The sequence below is a fragment of the Anabrus simplex genome, chromosome 1 (genome assembly GCF_040414725.1).
Source record: "Anabrus simplex isolate iqAnaSimp1 chromosome 1, ASM4041472v1, whole genome shotgun sequence".
NCBI lineage: Eukaryota > Metazoa > Arthropoda > Insecta > Orthoptera > Tettigoniidae > Anabrus > Anabrus simplex.
The window spans coordinates 906,206,999-906,222,190 of NC_090265.1; positions in this window are offsets into that span (position 1 = coordinate 906,206,999).

The window sequence follows — 15,192 nt, forward strand, 5'->3', positions numbered from 1 at the left end:
CGGACAGAGAAAATGGATCATTTCTATAAAATATCACAACTGATATTCCCTTGATATATAACGCTCATCGAAGGGTGTGTATCTCATGAAAATGTGCCTCTCACTACTGTTCCCTAGAGCAGAAATCTTCCTCTATCTCCCTTACACTCAGACTAAAATTGGTCTGAAATATTTGTTTATAGTTGAATACTACTAAAGAAAGAGCCTCTGTGGCTCAGGCAGCAGCACTCCGGCCTCTCACCGCTAGGTTCCGTGGTTCAAACTGCGGTCACTTCATGTGAGATTTGTGCTGAACAAAGCGCGAGGTGGGACAGGTTTTTCTTCGGGTACTCCGGTTTTCCGTGTCATATTTCATTCCAGCAACACTCTCCAATATCATTTAATTTCATCTGTCGTTCATTAATCATCGCTCCAGAGGGGTGCGACAGGCTTCGGTAGACGACATGATTCCTATCCTCGCCACTAGAGGGGGCTTCTATCATTCTATTCCTGACCCGGTGGAATGACTGGAAAAAGACTGTGGATTTTCACCACTAAAGAAATCATATCAAATCAAATCAAATCCGATCACATCAAATCTCAGTGAAGTATTGTACCGGTTACGACCTGTACATGCCGTATTTTTTGACTATTAATTGTATTTCATCATCACGTAAGACGTTCAAAGCGAACTTGGTTTGTTTACGTTCGGAGGAGCGAGCAGGCGAGCCAGCGACAGCTGTGTGTGTGGCGTAGCTGCAGGGACAATATAGACCACCCGCCTGACGCCACGTGTAGCCTGCATGGTCTGGTATGTTCTGGATATGAACGTCACGCCTTTGCGAACATTCGATGTGGAAAAATTTTAAAACTCCTATAATAGTAATCGCAGCGACTTGAGCGATACGTCATTTTGAAGAGGATAACATAAACGTAACAAATTATGAATCTCAAGAAAATCCGTCGAGGGATTCATGAGATAATCCGCTTCAAAGGGATCACGTTATCTGATGACGTAGGAGCCCCAAACTGAATATAAGCTGAGCACACTTGACCCTGATCAGAGAGTCATAGCTGGGTGTCCAGCCTGACTCTCCACGCTGCAGTGTTCGTTCAAGTGCTGACAGGCTATCTTCGAATATTCCAAGTATTCATGTGGGACTTATACTCTGACGGGCGTATTGAACTTATAATATGTGCTCGTATTGGAACTCTGATTATGACAAGTCGTGTATTGACTTAGGTGACAAGAGTTGAACTTATATTCTGTGCAAATGTAGAAACTTCTCGATGTAAATTACTTTCGTTCTTGTGGAACTGAGTTTATGACCACGTTGCCTTTGTGAACAAACATAACTATCTCAATGTGACACTACTGCGATATACTAGGAACTGTGATATATATTTTATAAATTTCAGTCAGCAAAACGCAATCTCTGGACGCATATCATTAATGTCAGTGTGACACTACTACGTTATACTGTTAACTGTGACATTTATAAAATCTTAGTCAGCATAATCTCCTTAATAGACAAGAGTGTTTATGAAAGTATTATTTCTCATGAATGTTAGTGCAAGTGATTACCATGATAAAATATAATCGTGTGCTACGACACGAGTGTTTCACCCCGAATTCAAGCTGTGTGTTTTTATTCAATTCAAATTGTGCATTATTTCTTCTGAACAGCGTGCAAATTATTTGTGTGTTACTGACAGCAGTGTCTTTGATAAACTCTCGAAGAGTCACCTATTTGTTTAACAATATGTCAAGTGAGCCTAACAACGAACTGTACTTTTAATTTCAACCTTAGCTCTTCGTCAAAATGTTTAGTGTTATTTCATGACTGACAGCAGTGTCTTTGATAAACTCTAGAGCAGCCATACATTAATTTCAACGTCATGTGCTACTTTATTCAGTGGAAAATCACCATGCTGTGCCAACTGAATGAACAATTTTCAGTTTCATTATTTCTATTCATGAACTGTGCTTTATTTTTTTCCAATCTCGATGCTACTTGCATCTATATCTTTAGTGAAGTTATAAATCCTATCTATAAGAGTGAATTCGACGGCATATCTCAACCATATTAAATTAATCAGTGCTGTTAAACCAAATTGTCGGGGGACTGTGTAATTCTGGACACCCGTATAAGTTATGTGACGAGTGATTACCCCGCAACATCGTCGGAGATCGTCGGAGAACGTCGGTGATCGTCCAAAACGTCAAAAGTTCGAGACTCAAACCCATATCCAACCAACCTGGGTGTTCCGGCCTTATCTCAACGTAATATTGGCAATTTCCAGAACGTGTTCCAGCCCCGTTCAGCCTTGTGAGCTGGGAGCACGGGTCATCAAAGGGCGATGTTGAAGGCAGCGACTATCAACAGTAAGGTGATGTGCACTTTGAAATGAATTTTCTGAATAAAAACTATTATTCAACCTATTTAAAATTTTTCTTGTGGATAAGACCCTGCCTCCTGTACCAAATCCTAGCTAGAAACCACCCAGAATTGCCCTAAGACCTACTTCGTGCTGACTTTAATATTAATTTATAAAGTCCGGCTATTTTACTGGTACAGTATAGCTCATTCTTTTCGTTTAATATGACTGCCAAAAGCAACGTCAAAGCTGAAAATAACTCGCGCACGAAGCGTGAAATTGAAACAAAGATTACTTTCAGTACTCTTGGCAATACCTACTTACGTTATTAGTTCGGATTAGATTGTATCGTTATTTTATTTGCCATTATGTTCAGGTTCCTGGCATTGCGAATACATTTCAGTATTCCATACTCATACATGATCTGAGATAAATCTGTGTCTCCAGGTAGCTAAAATGGTCTTTTTCTGCTTGGGGGTACATCAAGAAACTTGGTACAAAATACAGAAATGCATCTGAAATGTCGGCAAACAGTACATATTGTGTACAGAACTACGGTACGGTCCCAACCGGATAAAGAATGTAGTAGCAGTTCAATAGTTCAAGAAGGCACCAAATCCTTTATTTTTTACAGTTTGTTTTACGTCCCACCGACTCAGATAGGTCTTACTGCGACGATGGAATAGTAAAGGGCTAGGAATGGGAAGGAAGCGGCCGTATCCTTAATTAAGATAGCCCCAGCATTTGCCTGGTATGAAAGTGGGAAAGCACGGAAAACCATCTTCCGGGTTGCCGACAGTGGGATTTGAATCCACTATATCCCAGATGTAAGCTCACAGCTGCGTGCCCGTAATCGCACGGCCAACTCGCCTGGTCTCCAAATCCTTGACAAGGCTACGAATCTTTGACAATACCTTATTGATTTAAATTTAGAAGTTCCTTCAGCATATTCTAGGTATTTAAGAGGTCGTTGCGAGGCACCCGGGATCATTTTGGCTTTGGAAGGGGTTTAAAGCCAGATACCCTTCCTGACCTTACGTGACCTTTCAGGTGAAAATTTCAATTCGATATTGATTGGGACTTGTGCTTCAGCCGTCATGTTGGAAATCCAGTGCTGTGCCACTGCAGTTATAACGACCGCCTCCACTTTCATTTTGAATTATCAGGAAATTATTAATTTTACATGCGCACTTCCACCATATTTCAACATCCGGCACCTTGTTCAGGTAGTGTATCTGTACGTAGCGATAAATTTCACTCAAGATTTCATCTTTATAATAAAAAAAAGTTCACGAAAAACAGCTTTGTCCAGTCCTTCCGGCTGTTCTACTGGACCGATTTGATTCATTGTTTATTTATTCCCTCCCGGAATTACCTGTCAGTGAATCATATTGACAGCTCTCTAAGTTCATTCAACTTTGAGTAATCCTAAAATAAGTCACTAAATTACTGCTACAATAATTGCAGGCAAAGGCTTACCCTAGCTCGTAATACATTCTGTACTTAGCGGATTGCTAAGCGAATAACACTTCAATTTTCTCGTGTAATGTGATTGCATGCAACCATGTTTGATTACTACCTCTTAAGTCAGAGATTGTACACTTAGTCTGATCATGGAAGAATACCACACTCTGCTAGATATTCTTTGATTCTCTGATCTTCCCCAGCATCTAAATATACCTACCCAGCAGATGGCAGGACGTCCATAACAATATAAACGCTGCTAAGTGGAACCAGTCGATGTACGTACAGACGAGAAGGTATCAAGTCGATTAGCCTTCCGTATGACCATTAACAAAGCTTAGGGACAAACTATTGAAAAAGTGAGTGTCTACTTACCCGAACCAGCATCCAGTCACGGCCAGTGTATGTTGCACTATCTCGGGCAAGATCGTTTTAAAACGTTAAGGACCAGATACACCCGAACGATTGAAGCACGGTGAATATTATATGGAAAGAAGTGTTAAAACTGCTTTACGAATGAATCAGTTATTATATACTAAATGAAAATGGGAAAGCACGGAAAACCATCTTCCGGGTTGCCGACAGTGGGATTCAAACCCACTATATCCGAGATGCAAGCTCACAGCTGCGTGCCCCAAATCGCACGACCAGCCTACAGCCCTTGAATGGCCTTGGCCTACCAAGCGACCGCTGCTCAGCCCGAAGGCCTGCAGATTACGAGGTATCGTGTGGTCAGCACGACGAATCCTCTCGGCCGTTATTCTTGGCTTTCTAGACCGGGGGCGCTATCTCACCGTCAGATAGCTCCTTAATTCTAATCACGTAGGCTGAGTGGACCTCAAACCAGCCTTCAGGTCCAGGTAAGAATCCCTGACCTGGCCGGGAATCGAACCCGGGGCCTGCGGGTAAGAGGCAGGGACGCTACCCCTACACCACGGGGCCGGTTATTATATACCACCGGTTTTTTTTATTTCGTGTGGCTATTTCTAGCGGAGTGCAGCCCTTGTAAGGCAGACCCTCCGATGAGGGTGGGCGGCATCTGCCATGTGTAGGTAACTGCGTGTTATTGTGGTGGAGGATAGTGTTATGTGTGGTGTGTGAGTTGCAGGGATGTTGGGGACAGCGCAAACACCCAGCCCCCGGGCCATTGAAATTAACCAATGAAGGTTAAAATCCCCGACCCGGCCGGGAATTGAACCCGGGACCCTCTGAACCGAAGGCCAGTACGCTGACCATTCAGCCAACGAGTCGGACTATACCACCGGTATTAAATGTTCATAAAACTATTGAAAAGGACAGGAAAAACAATATGACTATGACAGGCATATAAAGTCGAGTTATCTGACCTATTCATAACGAATGCTGCGGATTAGCGCGGGTCCACTAGTTTAACACACTTTGCAAAATTGGTAGCCCTTTACACTCGGATATGTCCCAACAACGTGATTTCCTGTCGTGTTCATACGTTTTTTGCTCTTTGTTTTATATCACACCGACTCAGAGAGGTCTTATCACTAAATATCTTTAAAGTAGGAATTCATGACATTTGGAATGGTTAATTTCCAGTCAAGACGAGAAGCCACTGAACGGAAAGCAATATGGAAATTATAACAGACTCTGCTGTGCTGAATGCCGGGACAGGCAGAACAAAGAAAGACAAAACAATACCCTCTTCTTCACAAGGCTCTTACCAATGAAGTTTCAAAACGTTTTCGATATGAGCTGCAGAGGGTCTAAGCGATTAACAATAGGAGTATCATACCAAAAAACAATGCATTTTCGGCATTTATGTAATTATTTGACTTCTTGTTGCAATTTAGGATCGGTATATAAACATTTTCACCCTAGGAATGCAGAGCAATACACCCATGAGTTGCTAGAAAGATAGGTGGAAGTAGATTTATGCAACCAACCAAACTTATTCGACTACTGTACTTTAGGGTTAAAATTCACCAATGGGAAAGGCCTTAATACTTAAATGTATCCTCCTTACGCCTGCGAAAACCGCTAAGTAAAATATTTGTGCATAGAACTTTGGCCGGGAAGGTTTTGTCATTTAAGATTCAATATTGTGCGAGAAATATCAAAGAATTCTTGCTCTTGATGATACGTGTTGCGGGTCAGTATTTGTACCACAATATTATTACATAGCGGTTTTTGTAGGTACAACGATGGTAAAGGTAATAAAAAATAAAAATGTCACATAAGTATATAAGTGGTTATCTTCTTCTAAAGATTAGACCGCGATTTTGTACTTTTTCCTATTCAATACAGGTCATCAGTTCGAAGAAATATTTCTACGAGAAGCTGATTCAGTATAGATTTTTGTACGACTTTCATTCTAAGAACATCAAGAGTTCAAACTTTGGCATTTACTATAGGCACACTCTATACCGTAGTTTATTTTCAGACACCGACAATGCCTGGAGGGAATGTCGACTTCCTGACAACAATTTCAAATATTTATCATTATACTTTTCTGCAATTTCACTGTCAGCTTTCCTTTTGGTGAACTGGAGCAAGTCAGGAAACCGTCAAACTTTATGACAGCTCCTGCCTTGCCAGCCTATCTGGTAAAAAGTGAGAACTACTTTATAGCCAGATGGCCTATGATCGCAATATATGGTTCTTTAGTATTCATTCTTTAATTTCTTAAATATTTAGTACATGTTCAGTAGTAATTCAGAGATATTATTAGTATCGCACGAATGCGGCCTCTTGAATGCAATTAATTTTTTTCTGAAATCACTTTAACCATTTGATTGTTAATTTCCCCGTTTATATTTGCTCTAGAAGAAACAATGGTACTTGGCCTTGGTGAGCCTTAGACTCTTAGCCTACCAAGAAACCGCTGCACAGCAAGAAGACCTGCAGATTATGAGGTAACCTGTGGTGGTCAGCGCGACGAATCCTCTCGGGCGTTATTCTTGGTTTGCGAATATTCCGGGAATTGTAAGTTATTTTCCCATATGTGCAAGTCTCCAAATATATATTTGGTGGAATATTATCTTGAATCATTTGTTTACATTTTATGTCTTAAATTCGGGCAAATTATTTACTGAAGACAAATCTATACAGTATTTTCGATAGGTTTCTACTCATTGAAAGTCCCACATGTATTGTATTGTGTTACTATTATGAGTTGTATTCTGTGTAGAATGAACCGACGCAACTGTTGGTTTTTATCCATTGCTAGATAATGTCTGCCGGCACCGTAGTGTAGGAGTAGCGTGCCTGCCTCTCGCCCGGAGGCCCCGGGTTCGATTCCTGGCCAGGTCAGTAGTTTTTCTCTCGACATGAGGGCTGGTTCGAAGTCCACTCAGCCTACGTGACTAGAATTGAGGAGCTATCTGATGGAGAGATGGCGGCCCCGGTCTCGAAAGCCCAGAATAACGTCCGAGAGGACGCGTCATGCTGACCACATGGCCTATCGTAATCTGCAGGTCTTCGGGCTGGGCAGCGGTCGCTGGGCAGGCCAAAGCCCTTCCAAGGGCGTTAAGTGCCGTGGGGTTCGGTTTTGGTTTGTTTGGTTCTAGATAATGTCTAACCGAAAGTTAGTTCATAATTCAAGATACCAAACCAAACCAAACCAAACCAAACCAAACCAAACCAAACCCCATGGCGCTACATCCCTTGAAGGGCCTTGAACTAGCAAGCGACCGCTGCTCAGCCCGAAAGCCTGCAGATTGCGACGTGTCGTATGGTCAGCACGACGAATCCTCTGGGCCGTTATTCTTGGCTTTCTAGACCGGGGCCGCTATCTCACCGTGAGATAGCTCCTCAATTCTAATCACGGAGGCTGAGTGGACCTCCAACCAGCCCTCCGTCCAGGTAAAAATCCCTGCCCTGTACGGGAATCGAACCTGGGGCCTACAGGTAAGAGGCAGGCATGCTACCCCTACACTACGGGGCCGGCAATTCAAGCCACTTTGATCGAAATTCCAAATGTAGTGTGGCTGTATTTGGAAACTTTTAGTGTTATTGTCTACTGTTTCGACTAAACGGGCCCCACACCGGCTAATATCTTAGTTTCCTTGGATGCGTGTGATTTACTCGAAAAAGTGTACTGTCTGCGGCACATTATGTATTCTTCCTTGAAACGTTCTATGGAATTTGCAGAACATTTTAAATTTATGTGCTCAATTTCTCTTGTGTTTTGCATTCCACAACATTGCAGGTGCCAGTAATGGACACATTGTCTCTCGTTTCTTGCCATGTCAAATAGGGATGTAATGCTTTGTTTCATCACCAGAGGAATTGCTTCCACGCAGGATTACTTCACTTTTACTCCACATAATCAAATACTACTTTGATGCTCGATGTACTTTTGAGCGACGGATCTCTCTTCAGTAACGTCTTGTAGGTCGTTCCTTATCTGTATTCGTCGTCCTGCCACTTTGGAATTCTCTTCGTGCGTTACATTATCGCCTAGAAAAGTGTAAATTATAGCTATATTTCAGTTGAAATGAATATAAAGCGTATTTTTCGTTTTGCTGTTTTACTACCAATACTTTATTACTTGCCTTCATTCCGGTTCCGAATTCTTATTGGAGTTTGGACAGGATCAAACATCCTTCTGACTAATTCACAGATCTTCTCATCTTAAGTAGTATTGGTGTATTCCAATCCCCTTGAAATCTTAGTACATTCTCTATTAGGTTTACAAACATCCTCACCATTTAACATACGACTGAAGTGTTCGAACCATTTACTACGACTATATATTCACCTGTGTTGTATATATTCTTCCTTTACGGATTTTTAAAATTTTTATTCTAAAATTTCTCACTGTCCTTATTTGTAAACCTTTCTAGTTCACCTATTTTATCCTACCTAAAGTATTTTTGTATATCAGTTGATCTCTATGCTATATTCTTTATTACAAAACGCAGTTGTTGTTTCAGGTATGTCTACATCCTGCATACTTTTAATTCTTTAGTTAATTCCGTTTTTATCTGCAATTCTTCTTTATTCTTGCCTCTATTTCTTGGTAGCCTTGGTAGCACACTTGAAGTGGATATTCAAATAAGAGCTTTCCCCCACTGATGTTGCTTCCACTTACTTGTGCCTGGCTCCTCACTTTCATCTATCCTATCCGACCTTTCTTGGTCAACTCTTTTCCTTTTGCAACCCCAACGGTATTAGGTTTTCGAGGCCAAGGAAATCTTCAATTTTCACGCCCTTCGTGGGTTTTGTCTTCTTTGGCTGATACATTTATTTCTCGAAATGTTGAATCCCTTCCATTCTTCCCTCTGTTTAGTGTTACATAGAGGATGGTTGCCTAGTCGTACTTCCTCTTAAAACAATTATCTCCACCACCACCACCCCACTGATGTAGGGTAAGCTATAGCACTTTTATTTCATATTATAGGAAGTGATTCTAAGAAGTAACCAGTAATGTACTGAATTACTTGCTTCAAATTATTTTACTTAACACTAAGGTTGATGGGTAATATGTACGTCTTCCAAGCGCTTGCTTTGTTTGGACAACAGCTTCAACTAGCAAATGGTGTGCTTGCCTTTGAAGATGTCTATGAATTACAGTCTAGGTATAAATGTGTACCTTCTACCTTCCAGTTTCGCTTCAGACAAGGTAGTGCACTAGTCAGAACTACGGAGCAAGTGGCAAACGAAACTTTTTCCTATTTAACGTTTCATCCAATTTGGATGCCTCATTGCTGATTTGTGAACATTCTCGTTTGTGACTATCAGTCCAATGTATTCCTAGAAGTCGACGCCAATAAGAAATCTCAAAGGCCTTGAATTTTAGCACTTCCACTTTTTGCGGGCTCCATTTTTCTGACCCATAGCTTACAACACTCCATACAAAACTTTTCACGCCGGGCTGAGTGGCTCAGACGGTTGAGGCGCTGGCCTTCTGACCCCAACTTGGCAGGTTCTTTCCTGGCTCAGTCCGGTGGTATTTGAAGGTGCTCAAATACGTCATCCCCGTGTCGGTAGATTTACTGGCACGTAAAAGAACTCCTGCGAGACAAAATTCTAGCACCTTGGCGTCTCCAAAAACCTTAAAAGAGTAGTTAGTGGGATGTAAAGCCAATAACATTATTATTAAAACATTTCACGAAATGCTTTCGTACCCCCATGCTTATGGTTTTAGACGTTAGTAGGCACTTTTTATTTTTTTTTAGAAAGTTTCGTTCCCCTGTGCAATCTGGGAGTTCACTTCTCTCGCACAGATGTGAACAGACTTCCTAGATATCTGAATTCTTTACTTGATCTAGTTTTTCTCCATCCATCAACGCATTATCAAATTGGTCATTATCCCTTGTACAGGTTCATATCTTCGTCCTCTTTTTTCTTTATTATTATATCGGACCTCTCTCTTGGCAATTCGTTCATGTGATTTAGTGCTTTTCCCATATTGTTTTCAGTTATCAGATTTATATCATCTGCATATAGTATGGTACTATATAGTTTGACATTAACTTGTATACTATGATTTATTGGTAGCTAAAACTTATTTTATGTTTTATTCTATATACATGTTCAATAATAATGGTTATAGTCCACGTACGTGTCTTACGCCTTTCAATTTTTTTGTCTATTAATTCCGCCTGGTTATTGTAAAAGTGATAGAGTACTCTTCCGCCCGTGTAGTATATATTTAGCTTTCTTACGATTTCAGACATTTCATTCCAGTTTGCCTTATCAGAGGCTTTCTCTATATCAATGAACACAATTACCATTGGTCTGAATATTTATAGATATTTTTCTATAGTGACTCTAAAACTTAGGATTGCTTCACCTATGCGTCTTCCCTTCCTAAATCCAAAGTGTTCTTCTTAAATATTGTCATCGATCTTCTTCTTTATCTGGTAGAACATGATTCATGTTTTGATTTTAGAGGCATGAGAGAGGAGACTGATTGTTCTATAATCTTTAAACATCTGTGCTCTATTCTTTTGTTCATTTTTAGGGGGAAGGGGATATGAATATGGAGAGTTTTACAAAAATATTTTGGTACTCCTCATGTAAATCTCATTTATTTGCTCGTGTAGGTTGCCCTTGTCTTTATCTCCTAGGGCTGTAGGATCTCGGCAGGGATTTCATATGGTCCTGAAGCTTTTCTGTACCTTAAATTTTTGAGGACCTTATCAAATTCTTCTCTGAGAATTTTTGGTCTTTGTGCATCAACTTCCACTTGGCCCTCACTTTCCAGGACATCTGTATCGAGAATTCCTCGGTAGAATTCTTCTGCGTACTCTTTCCAACGCAGCGTTACTTCCGTTAGCGCTTCGCCATTCTTCCTCCGTATGATGTTCAACAATCTCTTCTTTTTATTTGTTTTTCGCATCTCGGCGTATGCTCTCACCCTGTTACCTTGCATCATATGTCTATGTCTTTGCACTTCTTCTTGTACCATTCTTCTCTTATTCTCCTTGCTTCTTCCTTGCTTCTTTGTTTATCTTGTCTCGAAATATTTTATATTCTTCCTAGTTCCACCTTGCGTTGCACTTCCTACGTTATTCTATTAACTCTAGTACAACTCTAGTAATCCAAGGTTTGTACACTGTCTTTTACAATATTCCAAAGCATGAATTAGCCATTAGAATTATTTTGTACACTTTTTTCTTCTGATATTTCTTTCCAAAATCTTCTAAAGTCAATTTTTTATCAGTTTTTTCTCTGAAGTTGCTCGTTACTTTTGACCTTGCTGATGTACCGCATTTTATATGGTTGTTTTATAACCTTTCTTTTACAACGCAGTTGGCTGTCCATTAATATCAGATTGTGGTCCGTGCCCACATCTGCATTTGGATAGCCCATACGTGATTTAGCGTGTTAAAGATAGCGGTCTTTGATTATTTAATTTGATATATTTTACCATTTCTTCGCATGGTCCCTGTGTGTATTCTTCTTTAGGTTGTTCAAGGCATGTATTTGCAATCACCAGTATATGACGTTTGCAAAAGTAGGTTAGCCTGTCTCCTCTTTCATTCCCGATCACAAGGCCATGTTTTCCCACAGAGTTGCCTACGCTACCCTCATCTACTAGAGCATCCTAGTCCTCTATGATGATTAGGTTATCATAATTGTTATTAATACTTCCTCAAACTGTTCATATATATCTTCTATTTCATCATCGTGTCCAGGAGTGGGCATGGAAGTGTGTAGTCATCTCTCCAGAAATCCATCTTTGGCCATCTCACTTCACTTAGTCCTAGTATGTTAATCTCTTCTTTTTTACAACTCGCTTTAGGTCGCACCGAAACGAATAGGTCTTATGGCGACCTTATGGGAGTGGGAAGAAAGCGGCCGTGGCCTTAACTAAGGTACAGCCCCAGCATTTTCCTGGTGTAAAAATGGGAAACCACGGAAAACCATTTTCAGGTCTGCCGAAGTGGGGGTTCGAAACCACTATCTCCCGAATACTGTATACTGGCCGCATTTAGTATTTCCTTCTTCACATTTTCGAGATTTCCGATCCTTTTAAGCGGTCGAACATTCCATGTTCCTGTTCTACCGACTTAATACGTTGTCGCCTCCGGAGATACGAGTTGGATACTATTTTACCTCCAGATACTTAAATTAGAAGTTATCATCAAGCATGTTTATTCTTGGGATATCCTATTGCGCCGTTCCCGCGTCCAGGCATGGACACAAGAGATCCTGACTAGCTCTAAATTCATTTGGTCCGAAGACTAAGTTTTATGGGTGTGAGTTCCGTAATAGAAAAACGTCCAGGTCGGTTAATGGTAGATTCTAACTAACGCTGAAAGACGTCTCTTACTCGTAACTAGTTAGATACCATACTCTTATTAGTTCTTAGAGAAATTGTCGTCAATTGAAACTACTATAGTCTTACAACTAATTCTTATTCTAAGAACACATAGAAAGAATGTTGAGGTTTCACTATCCCATATTTATTTAGATATTAAATCAGACATTTAAGAAAATTATCTCGAATTTTACCCTTGAATACTTCTTGAAGTGAGTGACTCGTTTTCATTCCTACAGTTCATATCCGTCATCAACATTTCAGAAAAATTACATCTTCCGAATTCATCATAAATAAGTGCCTTATCGGGTTATATTATTTCTTTTCATAAGTCCATTGATCTCAAAATCATAGATTATCAGAATAAATATTATGTAACATTTGGTAACTTTTGAGAGAGATATGTTGTCCTTCGTATGTGACTCACTTACAAAGTTGGGCGATAATAAATTAAATTAATGTGAATGAAATTAATTATATTTACATCTGCCGTGCTGGCAAGAAAATAAACATTAAAGTCAAGAATACTAAAAGTATAGGATGCATCCTCAAAGAAGAAAAATAAAAATTGTATCAATTACTATTTACAACATCTCTAACTATACTCTCTTGAGAAATAAAGAACGCTCGTGAAATTGTCGAGTTAATGTTCAGTTAGGAATTGGAGTTCAAGTTGTCTGAATATCAGTTATTCTTGGAATAAGTATGAGATCCTGTTCGTTACCACCTATTCCTTACTCTTTAAACAGCCACATTATTTTAATTTTCACTAACTGTCTGTCTGGATGCAGGTTTAAAATTCTCAATAAAAGCTATCACAAAGTTCTTCTGACTTTGATCTGACAAGTACTCTCTAGTCTGTTTCACAGTTAAAATATTCACATTCGCATGCTTAGTTGTCTCTTAGTTACTCATATTTCTCTGTGTCACACACCATAAGCTAAGCTATGTCCATGGTAAGTCGTAATCACCCTTCCAGTAACGTTATCGTAAGATTTAATTTATGGACTTAAGGTAATGTGACCTTAGTTTATTGATTATTAGACTACGTGCGTACTTGGTTGCAAAAAACGTCACCACACATATCATATGTAGTTATCATCACACATACTACCAACGGAAAATCTACTTGGTCAGATGAAACTATCTCCGACTAAAAATAATTCTCTTTTGAAAATCTCTGTCACCAGTGATTGGTCAAGTAGGTTGAATTTTGTCCAGAATAATGTTATACACAGTGAGAGTTTTCAAGATCATCCTAAATAGATCAGTGAAGGCTTAAATCTTATCATGACTACACATATGATTCTCTAGGCAATCCTAACATGGATAAAAACATTGCTCTACCCGTCTCGAGATCATATCCTAAGCTATGTAAAAATGCATAGGATCCAGAATTACTACATGGAATTGGCGAGAATTCAGTGACACTCTCAGAAACATCATTTGAAATCACGAGATCTCACTTCGCACAACTATGACTGTCTTTCTCGAAGAAAATAATAAATACGACCATCATAAATCATTATCATCCTTATATCAAATCTATAACGCGTTAATTATTACTCACATTTCACGTATAACAACTCTTTCACTTCATCATATGTAAATCACTTCCTTAAATTGCACATCAACGTGCCGTGACATTCATAAAATGCCTACTTTACTTCCTACTGTCATAGTGCCAAATTTAACATCATAACTCGGAGTAGTCTACTGCCTTATTCCTTCATAAAACACTTCCTATATACGATCTCGAACTGATTGACATTGATTAAAATAGGACACACTGGTATTAATGCCAACTTCACTCTTTACTCTTCACTGATAATAATAATAACTCTGGCTATCTCTCCTCACATATCACTGGAAACATTACGATCGGAAAATCACTTGGTGACCACGCCTACAAATGGAATTGACATTTCATATAGATGAATACCTACTTCCAATCATCTCAGCTAGACGTTTATCTACGCACTGTCTTCGCACAAAACAAACATCAACATACAATAAAGAAAATAATATTCTCTTACTTACGAAAACGACTTAGATAATGGACTTAGCTTTGCTCAAGGTGGTCTCGATGTCTCCTCATCTCCGGTCATCTGAGATTAGAATCTCGTCATCTGGTTCCTCCACAAGTGATCGGGTACATCGTAGCTCCTCAACACTGATTACTGGTCATCCGGGATAGCCAACATCGTATCGCCTCATTAGGATCTAAATAGCGTTGCCTTGCTTCTTTACAGGCTCATGGTGGAATCTCGTACGTATGTAACAGAATAATAACAAAATATTTGATTCATTGCTGACATTCTTCAACTAAAATATCTCTTGTGAAGCTCAGATTGTATAGATTTCGTTATGGTACAGTTGATCCAATAAATTAGCTCCAAATCGACTAAGATAGATGTTAAATATTTATTCCACTTTGAAAATGAATTTCTTTCCTCTATATTTTTGTTGGTGTAAATGCACTCAACAGCTGATCAGTAAGTGTCCTTCACTATTAAGCGGTATCGGGCAAATTTATTGAAAATCTGCGCCACTTCGTGACGAAGTTCTATTGTAATCTGTTTATCTCCTTTTTTTTACGTATTTAATCTTCCGCGCAGCGATTAAATCTT